Below are 13541 nucleotides of genomic sequence, written 5' to 3'. Positions count from 1 at the left end.
GCATGTTTCCTGGCAATTATATTAACCTGTTAGCACTTAGGAGTAAGTGCTAACATTGGAACATCTTTCTAGAGTGCAATCTGGAAATATGTATAAACAAATCTAAGGATTTTTTAAGCTTTTATGTAAGAAAGTATATGAAAGAAGTGATCAGGACAAAGATGTTTTAAGTAAGATGCTCACTGAACTTTTTTTTTATAATAGCAAAAATATTTTTTTTTACAGATTTTATTTATTTATTCATCACACACACACACACACAGAGGCAGAGGCACAGGCAGGGGGAGAAGCAGGCTCCATGCAGGGAGCCGGATGCGGGACTCGATCCCAGGACCCCAGGATCATGCCCTGGGCTGAAGGCAGCGCTAAACCGCTGAGCCACCCGGGCTGCCCAGCAAAAAGGTTTTAAACAAGTTAATGTTGGAAAACAGTTACCATGGGGATCCCTGGGTGGCGCAGCGGTTTGGCGCCTGCCTTTGGCCCAGGGCACGATCCGGGAGACCCTGGATCGAATCCCATGTCGGGCTCCCTGCATGGAGTCTGCTTCTCCCTCTGCCTGTGTCTCTGCCTCTCTCTCTCTCTCTCTCTCTCTCTCTCTGTGTGACTATCATAAAAAAAAAAAAAATTAAAAAAAAAAGAAAACAGTTACAATGAAATACATGATGTTAACGTTGTGATACAGATTTTTATTTCTTGACATGGAAAGCGTTGTCTAAAATATCTTAAGTAAAAAATACGGACAAAGGCAGAGTATAATATTAGTGCTGGAAAATAACAAATTTGTGTAAAAGAAAAAATTCTGGACATATGCAAAATTGGAAACAGTGGTTATAGCTTTAGGTGAGGTTATTGGTAGGTTTCCTTTTATCTTTATACATTTTTATAATGTCCGAGTATTTATAATGTAGATATGTTATGTGTATAGAATAATTAGGAAGAAACCCTTTCTATTTTGATAAAACCATAAGAGTAAGTAAGCTGACTTAAAGAGTGAAAGGATTTATGAAGTACAGCAAACACTCTTGGTGCAAGGCCAGAAGAACGTGGTTTCTGGCATCATGCCTGACATGTAGTAGATAACAAATAGTAGGTTGTTGTTAAGGGCTGAATTTTGTCCCCTCCAAAATTCACGTATTGATGCCTCGACCTCTAGAACCTTAGAATGTCACAGTATTTGAAGATAAGGTTTTAAAGGTATGATTAAGTCAAAATAAGGCCATTACATTGGGGCCCTAATTTGATATGACTGGTGTCCGAATAAGAAGAGGAAGAGACGCCATGGGTATACACACACAGGAAAGACTGTGTGAAGACAAAGGAGGAGGCCCCTGTCTACCAACCAAGGAGGGAATCTTCGGGAGAAACCAAACCTGCTGACACCTTAATCTTAGACTTCTAGCCTCCAGAACTGTGAGAAAATACTTTTTTGTTGCTCAAGCCACCCGATTTGTGGTATTTTGTTATAGCAGCCCTAACTGATATGGCATTTAAAAATGATGGCTGCTTACAGTGGTAAGAGTCATTAAGTCCTAGGTACGGCACAAAGCAACTTTACATGCATTATCTTGTTCACTCATCACCCAGTCTTATGAATTAGATGCTACTATTCATGCTCACTTTGCAAAAAAAGGTAACTGAGGCTTAAGGGAACTTCATTCATCACATAGGTAGTAACGTGGCAGAGCTAGGTTTTGTTTTTTGTTTTTTGAAAGATTTTATTTATTTATTCATGAGACACAGATTGAGAGAGAGAGAGAGAGAGAGAAGCAGAGACACAGGCAGAGGGAGAAGCAGGCTCCATGCAGGGAGCCCGATGTGAGACTCGACCCCGTGTCTCCAGGATCAGGCCCTGGGCCGAAGGCAGGTGCTAAACCGCTGAGCCACCTGGGATCCCCAGAGCTAGATTAAGAATGCAAATTGTTTAATGTTATAATCCCTGCCCTCATATGCTGTCCTAATATTAGTATAGTTACATAGCCGGGTGCAAGGTTAGGGTTCAAAGACGTTGACTTGGCGAAACCCATGATTGGGTGCATTATTCCAACTATCGGTAATACACATATTATCACGACTTTCATAGAAAGTATACAATTTTCATGTCCCTTTCTGTTGAGTTAAAAAAAAAAAACACTTCCTTTTTCTAATAAGGTAAAGAGGTTTCAGGCTATTTTGTTTGTTTGATTTTGAATCGCTGGAGGTCTAATCCCACACAGCTCAGTGAGAAGAATAATTAAGCACTAGAACTAGGACCTGTTCTCTTGGAAACTAACCACGACCAAGAACAAAAAAGGGAGTGATTATCTGGAATTTGAAGCCCTTAAGGAGCTCGTGTTCCCCGCCAGTTTGCTTGGCCTTTCACATGTGGATACTCCTTCACATACTCTTCAATTCAACCTTTTGAAGAGGGTCCTACTATCAGTAAAGCAACTTAGATTCTGGGAGTACAAGCAACTTCTTTAAACTCGCAGGTCTGTCAGGTGCTCCTGTCTTTCCACTCCGGTGACATGCTTGCACGGGAGAGCCACGCTTGTTAGGGGAATGAACCTTTTCTCTGAAGCCATTAATTTATATTTACTTCATGTTCATCCTCTAGAAGACAGTTGACCTTTTAGAAGAAAATCAGGGCTCCTAACAGAAGGAGACTTTGAACTTCCGAAAATTGAGACGTGGAAAGTTTACTTCCCCAACATAATTCGTTGGGGACCACCCAGGAAAGAAATGAGGAAAATCACTCTTGTAGTCTCAGGGTTTCCAAGATAATACCATTTCGTTATCCAGTGGTTGCTTACTATGCACCACACACCCATGAAATACATTATCTTATTCTCAGGAAAGCTGTGAGCTGAGCACTGCTGTTCTGTCCCATTTCTCGGTTAGGGCACTAGTGCCCAGGGAGAGTGGGGCAAGCGTGTAAGTGGAGTATGGTCAGCATAGGGCTGTAGACCGGGTGCTTTACAAGTGCTTGCTATTACCCTGGGACCTACACCAGGAGAACTGCAGTTTTGATTCCTGATGCCTCCTGCCTGCCCTCAGTTTAAGCCAATCCTTTGCTTTCTCCTTTATAAATTAGAAGGTGTTAGAAAACCGCAGTGTGCAATGGAGACTTGTCCCCCCGCCCCCGTTAAGTACAAGACATTCACTCCCCAGAGGCAGGGCTGCTTGGCTGCTGACGACACTGTAGAGCTGACTCTCTGAGAACTTCCTTTAGCTGGTGGGTGGTCCTCATCCAATGGCTAGTTGACCTAGAGTTCAAGAACAGGTTAACTCTGAGGAGCCCTGCAGGATCCCCCTTGGTTTTGGGGCGCCTGGATGGATGGCTCAGCGGTTGGGTGGCTGCCTTCGGCTCAGGGCTTGATCCTGGAATCCAGAATCGAGTCCCACCTCGGGATCCTGCAAAGAGTCTGCTTCTCCCTCTGCCTCTCTCTCTCTCATGAATAAATAAATGAATCCTAAAAAAAAGAAAAAAAAAAAGAATTTGCCTTGATTTTAACTGAGGCGGCTTTGTGGTGGTTATCAAACACCTGCTCTTTGTTAAGCACTAATCAAAACCTTGAGACCATATTGGGATTCTTGGGATTTCTGAGAGCAAGATCTCTGTGGAGCTCCTTATTGCTTTTTCGTAAAAAAAAAAAAAAAAAAAAAAAAAAAAAAAAAAAAGGTATTTTGGGCTGGGAGAAAAGCCTAGCACTTTATTGTTATTAAATATTCTTTGGCTGTTGCTTTTTTGACTGAATTCTAAAAATTATCCCAGTCAATATAAACACTGATTTGGGTTACAGCATCTGCCACTCCAAATTATTAAATAACTTTCTCTTAAATCTTCTTAACTAAAATCCCTTTGTTTCACCTTCTACCTACTTTGTTTTCTTGGAAAGCAAATCTGATCATTTCAAGCATCTGATATGATGCAACTTTCTCGGCATATAGCAAGCAGGCCTTACAAACTGGCTCCCTGCAATATTTTTAGCTTAAACTCCTATCCCTGCTCCCATCACTTAATTGCTTCCCACCAGTCTCCCTGATATCTCTTTTTCTTCTCGTTATAGAAATAATTGCTGTGATCCTATTATTTCATATGCTTGAGATTTTGTACATTATCCCCCCTTCCTGACAGGCCACTCCATCTTCCACATCATCTGCAACCCTTATCAACATTTCTGTTTATTAACCTTCTGGCTTAAATGTAGCCTCTTAAGTTTTCATAGTTAATTATCCTCCCTTCCCTACATAATATCAACCAGCTTTAAGGATAGGATAATTCTTTCCTCTTGGATCCTCCCATGACATTTTGTGTATCATTCTTTGTACACTTGACCAACTTGCATTGCAATTACCTATCTGTGTCCTTTAAAGAATCGTTATATCCTTGAGAGCAATGACTATGGCTTGTCTTCTTATCTCCAGAATTTGAGTGTGGCGTACAGCAAAAACTGGAAGTACTGCAGCTGCATGCATCTCTCGTTTTCCTGTTAGACTGTCAGAAACGCAGAATTAGAATTCCATTTCATTGGATTTCCTTTATACAACGGGAGCATATTTTCATATTAGTTTATATTGGTCCCTCCAGGGTGAATTTCAGTGGAGGAGACACAGATAGACGGTGGTGGCAGTGCCTTTCTTTTATTTAAATGATCTATTTCTTTGTTTCCGCTGCTATTTACCACTGTCTTTCTGCACTGACTTAGTGATGCAAATGAGGCGAATCTCCTCAGTCAATGATGCTTGCAACAGTTGGCTGGTAGGTGCGGCTTGAGGAACGTCTCATCATTCGGCCTTCCGCATAAGAACTACTGTTGGGGGCTTCTTTGGGGAGAGAGGAGCTGCAGAAGGATGAGTTCTAATGGAGAGCAGGAAAAACCGGGAATCTTTTCCAGTTTGGAAGAGTCCAGTCATCTTTACCAAAAGCAGTAACAGCTTAATTTTTAAGAATATTTGTTTTTGGTCTGAAGAGCTGCATGTATACCAGTGTGTAGGAACAGGAGTAGCTTTAGTTGCATCCTTCCACTCTGCTCTCCTTTTCACTCGTGATTAGACAACTTGTGATTAATCCCACTAGGATTCTCCAGCCTCCTCGCTTCCTATCTGCCTCTTTTTGTTCTCCACACATGCACCTAAAATGCTCCTCTTCAGTTCTCAACTGTTGCCTCCTATTACCTTTCCTGACTCCCCTCTGAACAGTCATTTGTTTTTCTTCTATGACGTTGTATTAGTTTGTTTGCATCTATACTATTATTCTGGCAATGGGATTTTTTTTTTTTTTTGGAAAGATAACTTTTTATTACTTTTATGTACAGAAAATTCAACAGCATACACTTAGCTTAGTTTGGTGGCCAGTTCTTTAGCTTTTGCCTTTTCCAACTTGGCGGTGTTAGCCACTGACTTTGGAAGCAGAAGGTTGCCTCTCCAGTGACGGTGGATCTTAAAATAGCTGTCACTGTAATTGGTCCTGATAGCTTCCACCAGCTTAGCCAGAGCTCCTTTGCCTTCCTAGTTAATCTGTGAGAAGACGACAGTGGTGCAAGTCATCCAGTGGAGCAGAAGCCCCACCCTGGCCTTCCCCTTGATAAGGCAGTAGGGAGCCTACTTCTTACAACGCAGGGCCAGCAGGAAGACGACCAGCTCAGTGGAATCCACATCATGTGCAGTCACTACCAGCTGAGCCTTCTTGTTTTTCACCAATGTGGTGGCAGTAATAACCCCAGCTGGGAGGACAGGGGGGCTCTTAGTGGGGACTTCCACTTTGCCAGGAGCTTTCTTCTCAGCCAGGGCCCACAATCTCTGCTTCTTCTCTTGCTTTGTCTTTAGTCTATATTTGTGGGCCAGCTTAACCCGTTGAGTAGCTATTTGGTGGTCCAAGGTCTAGGTGAACTGGTTAATGATGGGTTAATCATGCATTTTTAGACATCCATAGAGAATAGCCCTTTGCAGCTGCAGCCAGTTATAGCAGGGCCATTTGACAAAGCAGGTCAAGTCCTTTTTGGGCTAGATGTTCTGTTTGGTACCAGAATTCTTGGATCTTTTCCCAAACTACTTCTTGGCTTCCTGCTTCTTCACAACAGCAGGGGCTGAGGCTACTTTCTTCCCCTTAGGCTTTCCTTTTGGCATCTTGGATGGATGGAGGAGAGAGAAAGAAAGAATTGTTCTGGCAATGGCATTTAATTATCTGTTTGCACGGCTCAAAAGAGAGGCTTGAATTACTTCATGAGAGAGGATAAGTCTACTCCCCCATGGCATTCTCAGAAGTTGAATGGTGAATGGGACATGGCGGTCATTAGAAAATATGTGGGGTACAAATGATTCAGAAGAAATATTTATTGAGGGTGTTTTTGCTGTATTACCTAACACAACTCTTCCAAGATATTTACCCACTTCAGCAATAATTTGTTCTTGCTCCAGAGTGTGATGGAAAGATTAGTACATGGCAAAGACAGATTAGAATTAGAAATGCCAACCAACATATTTTTTGTTTCTCTTTCTCTCAGACATGAAGATTTTTTAATGATTTAAACCAGAAGACTATTCCTGGGTCTAAGTGACTATTATTAGATGTAACAAAAGTCTTTAGTATGTTGATTATTTAGGAAAACAGAGCTAGTGTGTGACTAAAAATGTCAGTAATGAGGGGCATCTGGGAGGCTCAGTGGTTGAGCATCAGCCTTTGGCTCAGGTCATGATCCCAGGGTCTGGGGATCTCATATATCTATAATATATCTGATCTATCTCTCTACCTATAGATATATATATATACATATATACATATATACATATGTACATAAATATATAATATATAAATATATATACATATATAAATAATATATCTGGTATATATACTATATATATAATATATATATATATATTATATATATATATAATCTGATGTATATCTGCTCTTTCCAAAGTTTATCCCTGTACACTTTACAGTATTATAGGTTTGTTATTTTGAGGAAAGAACATATTGGTTAAAATTTTAAATAACCCCCTTCCCTAAACCATTCACTACATGCAAAAATGGATACCAGTGGCCCAAATTGGCTATAAATATTGGATGATGTAGGCAATTAGCCTTCCTGCAAACGGAAGTTCTGTACTTACCGGTTGTACTAATTATAATCCAGCTTCTATACTAGCTTCTTCAATGAGAAGCCATTTCTGTTTAATCTCCTCCACTGAGTTTTAAAAAAACAAACAAATAGAATATTTTGAATATTTGAAAGAGTGACTTTTAAGAACAGGGTTTGGTGCTTGAAACCTAAATTTCCTGGAACCAACCATACTATAAGGCACTGAAGCTAGGGAAAATGTAATTCTGATGTATGGTCCTACTTGAGGCAAGCTGAACTCAAGAGGTGTTTAGGGAATTGTAAACCAAAATGTTCCATCTTTATAGTACTCAGTCAGGGTTAATGGAAGGAAAGTGTCATAGTCCTGGCTACAGGGTCTGGTCCCTGAGGTCCACTGTGGGTTACAATATCACCCACTCTGGTCTCCTGGGAGGCCTGCAATGGACAAGGCGATAAAAATCAATCTGGAGGGAAGAAACAAGGTTTAAATTAAGAAACAGAAGGCACCAACAAGCTGATTTGGCTCTCAAAGGAGGGGTATTCAATTTTGACAATATCGCTATCATGACATGTATAACTGCATATTTTGTTTCTCTAATAATAGACAGTGAATTCATGGAAGATGAAGCTTATATCTTCAGTGGCAAGAATCCTATTTGAAAAATGCACACATGCATGCACACACATGTGCAAAACACACAACACAGATATACACATAGAGATATATAGGAAAACAATCTGCATCTTTTGAGTCCTACACTGTCATTATCAAATGACAGACAAGGAGTGAATTGTTGCAGAAGAAAAGCAAGGAAGGAGGAAGGAAAGAAACATTCTTAATCTTGACTTTCTCATTAATCTTGACTTTTCCTTGAGAAAATCAGTTCCAGCATCTCAGATTCTTCATCTGCAAAGTGGCTAGATCAGATTCGAGATGTTTTCTAAGCATTTTCCAGAAATAATGTCTTATGGTTCCTTTGACATGTTTGTTGTTATCAAAAGAGAGAGTATTATAGGATGGACCTGCTGGTGAAGCAGGTGGTGCAATCAGATGTTGAGGAGGTAAACCTTACCAGTATCCACCTACTTCTGGACCTGCTTGTTACCAGCTCATGGAAGGAGGCCTTCCTGCTCATGTCACTGGGCTGTTTGAGTGGAATGGAACAAAGGGCAAAGAAGAGAATGTCCCTTCTGCATTTGTAAGAAGACTCTCAAGCAATGTCCAGGCAAGGTACATTGCTGGCATGTTTTAGGGGATAAGGAATGATTTCGTGAAGGGGCTTCAAATCACAGAGAAATCTGGCCCTATCACTTAAAGTCGTGTGACACTGGGCAAGTCACTTAACATTTAAAAATCATATGTGTAAAGTAATTAAGAATTTTAAGGAACTACAACAAAATGGAAAATATCGATGATTATTATTATGGATGTTAGTTATTATTATAATTACTTCATCTCTTAAGTGGGGATGCTCAATCCATCTACTATTTTCTGGGAAAGAAGTCATAAAGGTTTTTAACTAATGCATTTATCAATACTTTTTAAAAGTCTTGTGATGAACAACCTCATGCAGGGAGAGAGGATGCTAAAGTAGATGATAGCACAGGAACCTTGGAGTTATATAGATCTGACATAAATACCAACCCAGTCTTTTAGTATATATAAGATATTGGAAAATCAATAAACAACTCTGAACCTTGATTTTCTCCATGTAAAACAGTGTTTGTATTTCACTATCAAGGTAGTTTGGAGGATTGACCAACAAGACACATAGTCAACTTCTTCTAAGGGTGTGTTAGGAACAAAGCAGACATTTATTCATGCAAACAAAATTGACTGCATACTTATAATTTCCTGGTAATAAAATACTTAGCAAAAGTATAGTCTCTACTCTCACAAATATTACTGTTTAGTTCCTTTTAATTTCCATGTTTCCTAATAACAGAGAACACACACTCAAGGGAATATGCATGAGGTTGCTGAATATTGCCAAAGGTGGTATGGGTTTGTCAGTCAAGAAACATGGTCTCTGTTCTAGGGTATGAGTGGAGCAAAGAAGAATCTGATGACTGAAGGGGCACACATGGTTGAAGAGCAACCTAATTCAATCTTCACACTATGGTCCCAATAATGTTATTTGAAAATAATAAAAATTAGTTATTTAAACATAATCTTTGGGATGCCTGGGTGGCTCCATCAGCTAAGTGCCTGACTCTTGATTTAAGCTCAGGTCATCATCACAGGGTCATGAGGGTGAACCCCATGTTGGGATCCATGCTCAGTGTAGAGTCTGCTTGAGATTCTCTCCTTCTCACCCTCCCCATACTCATGTGCACTCTCTCTCAAATAAATAGAATCTTAAGAAATAAATATAACCTCTTACTAAATTCATTTATTTAAAGGTGGTAAGTGTTCCCTAAATATCTTTGTAGCTCTTTCATGCCTGTACAATGCCTTAAGTACAGAGGACCCAGTATTTGTTGAGTACCTTTATGAATATTTGCTCATTGATTTCTCTTGACAGACTTACTTGTAAGTAGCATTTGTAAGAATCATCATTGTATAGATGGGGAAACTTGAGAAATCAAGCAGTTTGTTCAGGATCAAACATTTATTTATTTTATTTTATTTTATTTTTTTTCAGGATCGAACACTTCTGAAAGAAATTGAGGAAGACACAAAGAGATGGAAAAATATTCCATGCTCATGGATTGGCAGAATTAATATTGTGAAAATGTCAATGTTACCCAGGGCAATTTACACATTTAATGCAATCCCTATCAAAATACCATGGACTTTCTTCAGAGAGTTAGAACAAATTATTTTAAGATTTGTGTGGAATCAGAAAAGACCCTGAAGAGCCAGGGGAATTTTAAAAAAGAAAACCATACCTGGGGGCATCACAATGCCAGATTTCAGGTTGTGCTACAAAGCTGTGGTCATCAAGACAGTGTGGTCCCGGCACAAAAACAGACACATAGATCAATGGAACAGAATAGAGAACCCAGAAGTGGACCCTCAACTTTATGGTCAACTAATATTCAATAAAGGAGGAAAGACTATCCACTGGAAGAAAGACAGTCTCTTCAATAAATGGTGCTGGGAAAATTGGACATCCACATGCAGAAGAATGAAACTAGACCACTATCTTGCACCATACACAAAGATAAACTCAAAATGGATGAAAGATCTAAATGTGAGACAAGATTCCATCAAAATCCTAGAGGAGAACACAGGCAACACCCTTTTTGATCTCAGCCACAGTAACTTCTTGCAAGATACATCCATGAAGGCAAAAGAAACAAAAGCAAAAATGAACTATTGGGACTTCATCAAGATAAGAAGCTTTTGCACAGTAAAGGATACAGTCAACAAAACTAAAAGACAACCTACAGAATGGGAGAAGATATTTGCAAATGACCTACCAGATCAAGGGCTAGTTTCCAAGATCTTAAAGAACTTCTTAAACTCAACAGCAAAGAAACAAACAACCCAATCATGAAATGGGCAGAAGACATGAACAGAAATCTCACAGAGGAAGACATAGACATGGCCAATATGCACATGAGAAAATGCTCTGCATCACTTGCCATCAGGGAAATACAAATCAAAACCACAATGAGATCCCACCTCACACCAGTGAGAATGGGGAAAATTAACAAGGCAGGAAACCACAAATGTTGCAGAGGATGTGGATAAAGGGGATTAAACATTTAATAAGTAGCTCATGTGGAATTGAACTTAGGTCTAATTGACGTAAATAAGTTATCCCCCAGTACTTTGCCAAAATATAACAACAAAGAAAGGAACAATAAAATGAATAAAGGATGCACTGATTTTCTTTATTTGAGTGAAAACTAGAAATTACTTGTGTCTTTAAGAGGATAATATGCCCAATTAACCTTTCCAAATATTTAAATGGACTGTAGTGAACAGTTGCTTGTCAAGGAATAATAAGCCCTTCACAAATCCAGAATTTTCTATCAGCTGCTGAATAAAATTATCAATTGGTCACTGTGTAAGTTGTTAAATGTTTGTTTACTTGAATCTATTTCCTGTCTGAATTATTGCCATGAGTCGGCATTCTGTCATTTGCCCAAATTATTTCAGTAGAAGATCTTTGACATTTTCCTTCCTATGCCAACAGTGTGCATAAAATCTGTGAAATTATGAGTGGTGTCTCTGAATGCTTAGAAAACTGATTTGTGTGGCTAATTTAGCCACATGAAGAAAGGACGAGGAAGTCTGTGCTTTATGATTTTATACATGTAAGTGTGTACTCTTTCGTTGTCCACATAATCTTATCTTGAACAGAATGGTAGTAACCTTGCTTTAAATCTCTAATGCCATCTATCAAAATATGAGGTGAATAAAATGTAAAGAAGATAAAGAATGTAACACAAACCTGTTTGTCATTCAGAAGAGGAATTCTAGGAAATGCCCTAGGAATTTTGTCTTCACAGAGACAGATAATTGTCTGGGCATAAACTCACAGTGGTAGAAATCACTGGCAATATGGCTTCTCCAGAGGTTCTTCCTCCTGGTGGTACAGGTAAGCTGTAGGAAGACAACATTACCAGGTTTGGTTCTATCCATAAATTTGGGCCTTTCTTACCTAGACCATTACCCTGCTGCACCTTGGTATGGCCAAAAAACATCCCTCCTGTCTTGCCATCCAAGTATGAGCATACCTGGCTGAGGAAAAGAAGACAGTTCAAACCCTAAGCCAGCATGATGGTGGCCCTGGCTACATATCCTTGGTCCCTCTCAATACTCCAGTGGTCCATTTCCAATAGCCACACGGAGAAGGAGAATGTATTCAGTGAGTATGCTGGGTCTTTTCACTCCTTTGACATCCCTAGTCTCTCGATCTTGACGTGTTATGTTATTCTGGAGTTTGTCCAATCCAGATCAGCATCCTTCTTTGAAATGTGTGGAAGGGGATTGAGACCACAGGAGCCTAGAGCTAATTTAGAAGCTTACCCATCTCACAAGGATCTTGCTACAAGAAATGTGATATATGAACAAGTGCATATTAAATAGTCTACAGTGTGGCATTTGTGAAAGTGCCTTATAAAGCTGATTAGGAAAAAAGTGCCTTATAAAAGTATTAGAAAAAAACTGTAGGGGGGCCGGGGTGGCTCAGCTGGTTAAGTGACCAACTCTTGATTTTGCCTCAGGTCACTTAGGGCTCAATCTCACAACCCTGAGTTGTGAGATTAAGCCCTGAGTTAGGCTCTCAAGTCTGCTAGAGATTCTCTCTCTCTCTCCCTTCCCCTCTGCTCCTCCCTCTGCTTGTACTCTTTCTTTCTCTCTCTTTCTCTCAAATAAGTAAAGAAATAAAATCTCTAAAAAAACCCCAGTAGCTTGCTACTAGCCTAGTTTTAATTCTTTGAATTTGAACTATATAATATGGGCTTTTCAGAATAAATCAGCCAGCCAGAATTTGGAGTTTTGTCATCTAGCTACATTTTAGGGGAAAACATATTGGGTATACTGTTACAAACAAGGTATTATCATATCTAAATGAGAATATAGGAAATTAATATTCTTTTTTTTACATTGAGAAGGCCATTGTCAGAAACATCTATTCATCTGAAAACCCATGGAAATGAGCTCTCCACTAACACTGCCTGAGCCACAGCATCGGCTGCCTCACTTCTGTCCTCATCAAAGTTTGATCCAGGGTAAATGCAATGTTTTCGTCACTGGCTCCTATGTTCAAATTTATGTGTCCATTTTCTCTCTATATACCATCTCACATGAAACTGTGCTAAGAATAAAGTCAACTATCAAAATAACTTTTTAATGCAATATCCTTAATTGGTCAGAGATTTTTCAGCAATGGAATTTTTTTTCATTTATCCAAAAAATCCTCGCATACTACCAAAACCCTCCATCTTTTAAAATAAATTTTTAAAATAGGTGCACATAAGTTTAGCAGTGAAATCTCAATCCTTTCATTTTCTGCTTATAATCAATTTAGGACTATTTATCCTACAAAAGAAATAAGAGCAAAGAGTTTGTTCCTTTGGCAAAACGAACTCAGAAAGTATAGACTAGCATGAGTTATCCATGCTCCCCAGGCCATATCTTGAAATATGTTCTCATTGTGAGAATAACTGTTTTTTGTCTTCATAGTCAATTTATCCATATTTCACTTAGCATTAAATTACAAATTTACTTAGTTTTCTTGTGCTATCCTACTTTTGCTTTAAATTTGTGTGAATTATACTAAACGTGTATCATATGTTTTACTAGTAGAATCCTTCAATTTTCCTTTTTATTTACTCACATTTAGCTGTTGACATAAGAGAAGATTTGACCCTATCAGTTTTCCTCCTGTGACTTGAATTTAATGACTATATGCTTTAGAGAGTAAACTCTAAGATTTTAATTTTCTCCTTCTGTTCCCAAAAAGCTGTTGTTCAGATAGGAGCAAAACAGCATGTTTTAAACAAATAAGAATGTTTAATGTG

At 39.1% G+C, this 13541-nt stretch overlaps 1 long non-coding RNA gene and 1 pseudogene across 1 annotated transcript; one reads left to right on the top strand and one right to left on the bottom strand.

The window, feature by feature from the left end:
* Positions 1-5313: 5313 nt before the first annotated feature.
* On the bottom strand, positions 5314-6105 carry LOC112646425 (60S ribosomal protein L7a-like; annotated as a pseudogene).
* Positions 6106-8060: 1955 nt separating this feature from the next.
* LOC118354819 (uncharacterized) lies at positions 8061-12796 on the top strand. The gene is made up of 4 exons (XR_004816069.2): positions 8061-8292; positions 9707-11330; positions 11682-11884; positions 12633-12796. It is a non-coding gene; the product is annotated as an uncharacterized LOC118354819 (long non-coding RNA).
* The last annotated feature ends 745 nt before the right edge of the window (positions 12797-13541 follow it).

The sequence above is a fragment of the Canis lupus genome, chromosome 5, assembly GCF_003254725.2.
Source record: "Canis lupus dingo isolate Sandy chromosome 5, ASM325472v2, whole genome shotgun sequence".
NCBI classification, from domain to species: domain Eukaryota; kingdom Metazoa; phylum Chordata; class Mammalia; order Carnivora; family Canidae; genus Canis; species Canis lupus.
This window is presented reverse-complemented; position numbering and strand designations above follow the sequence as displayed.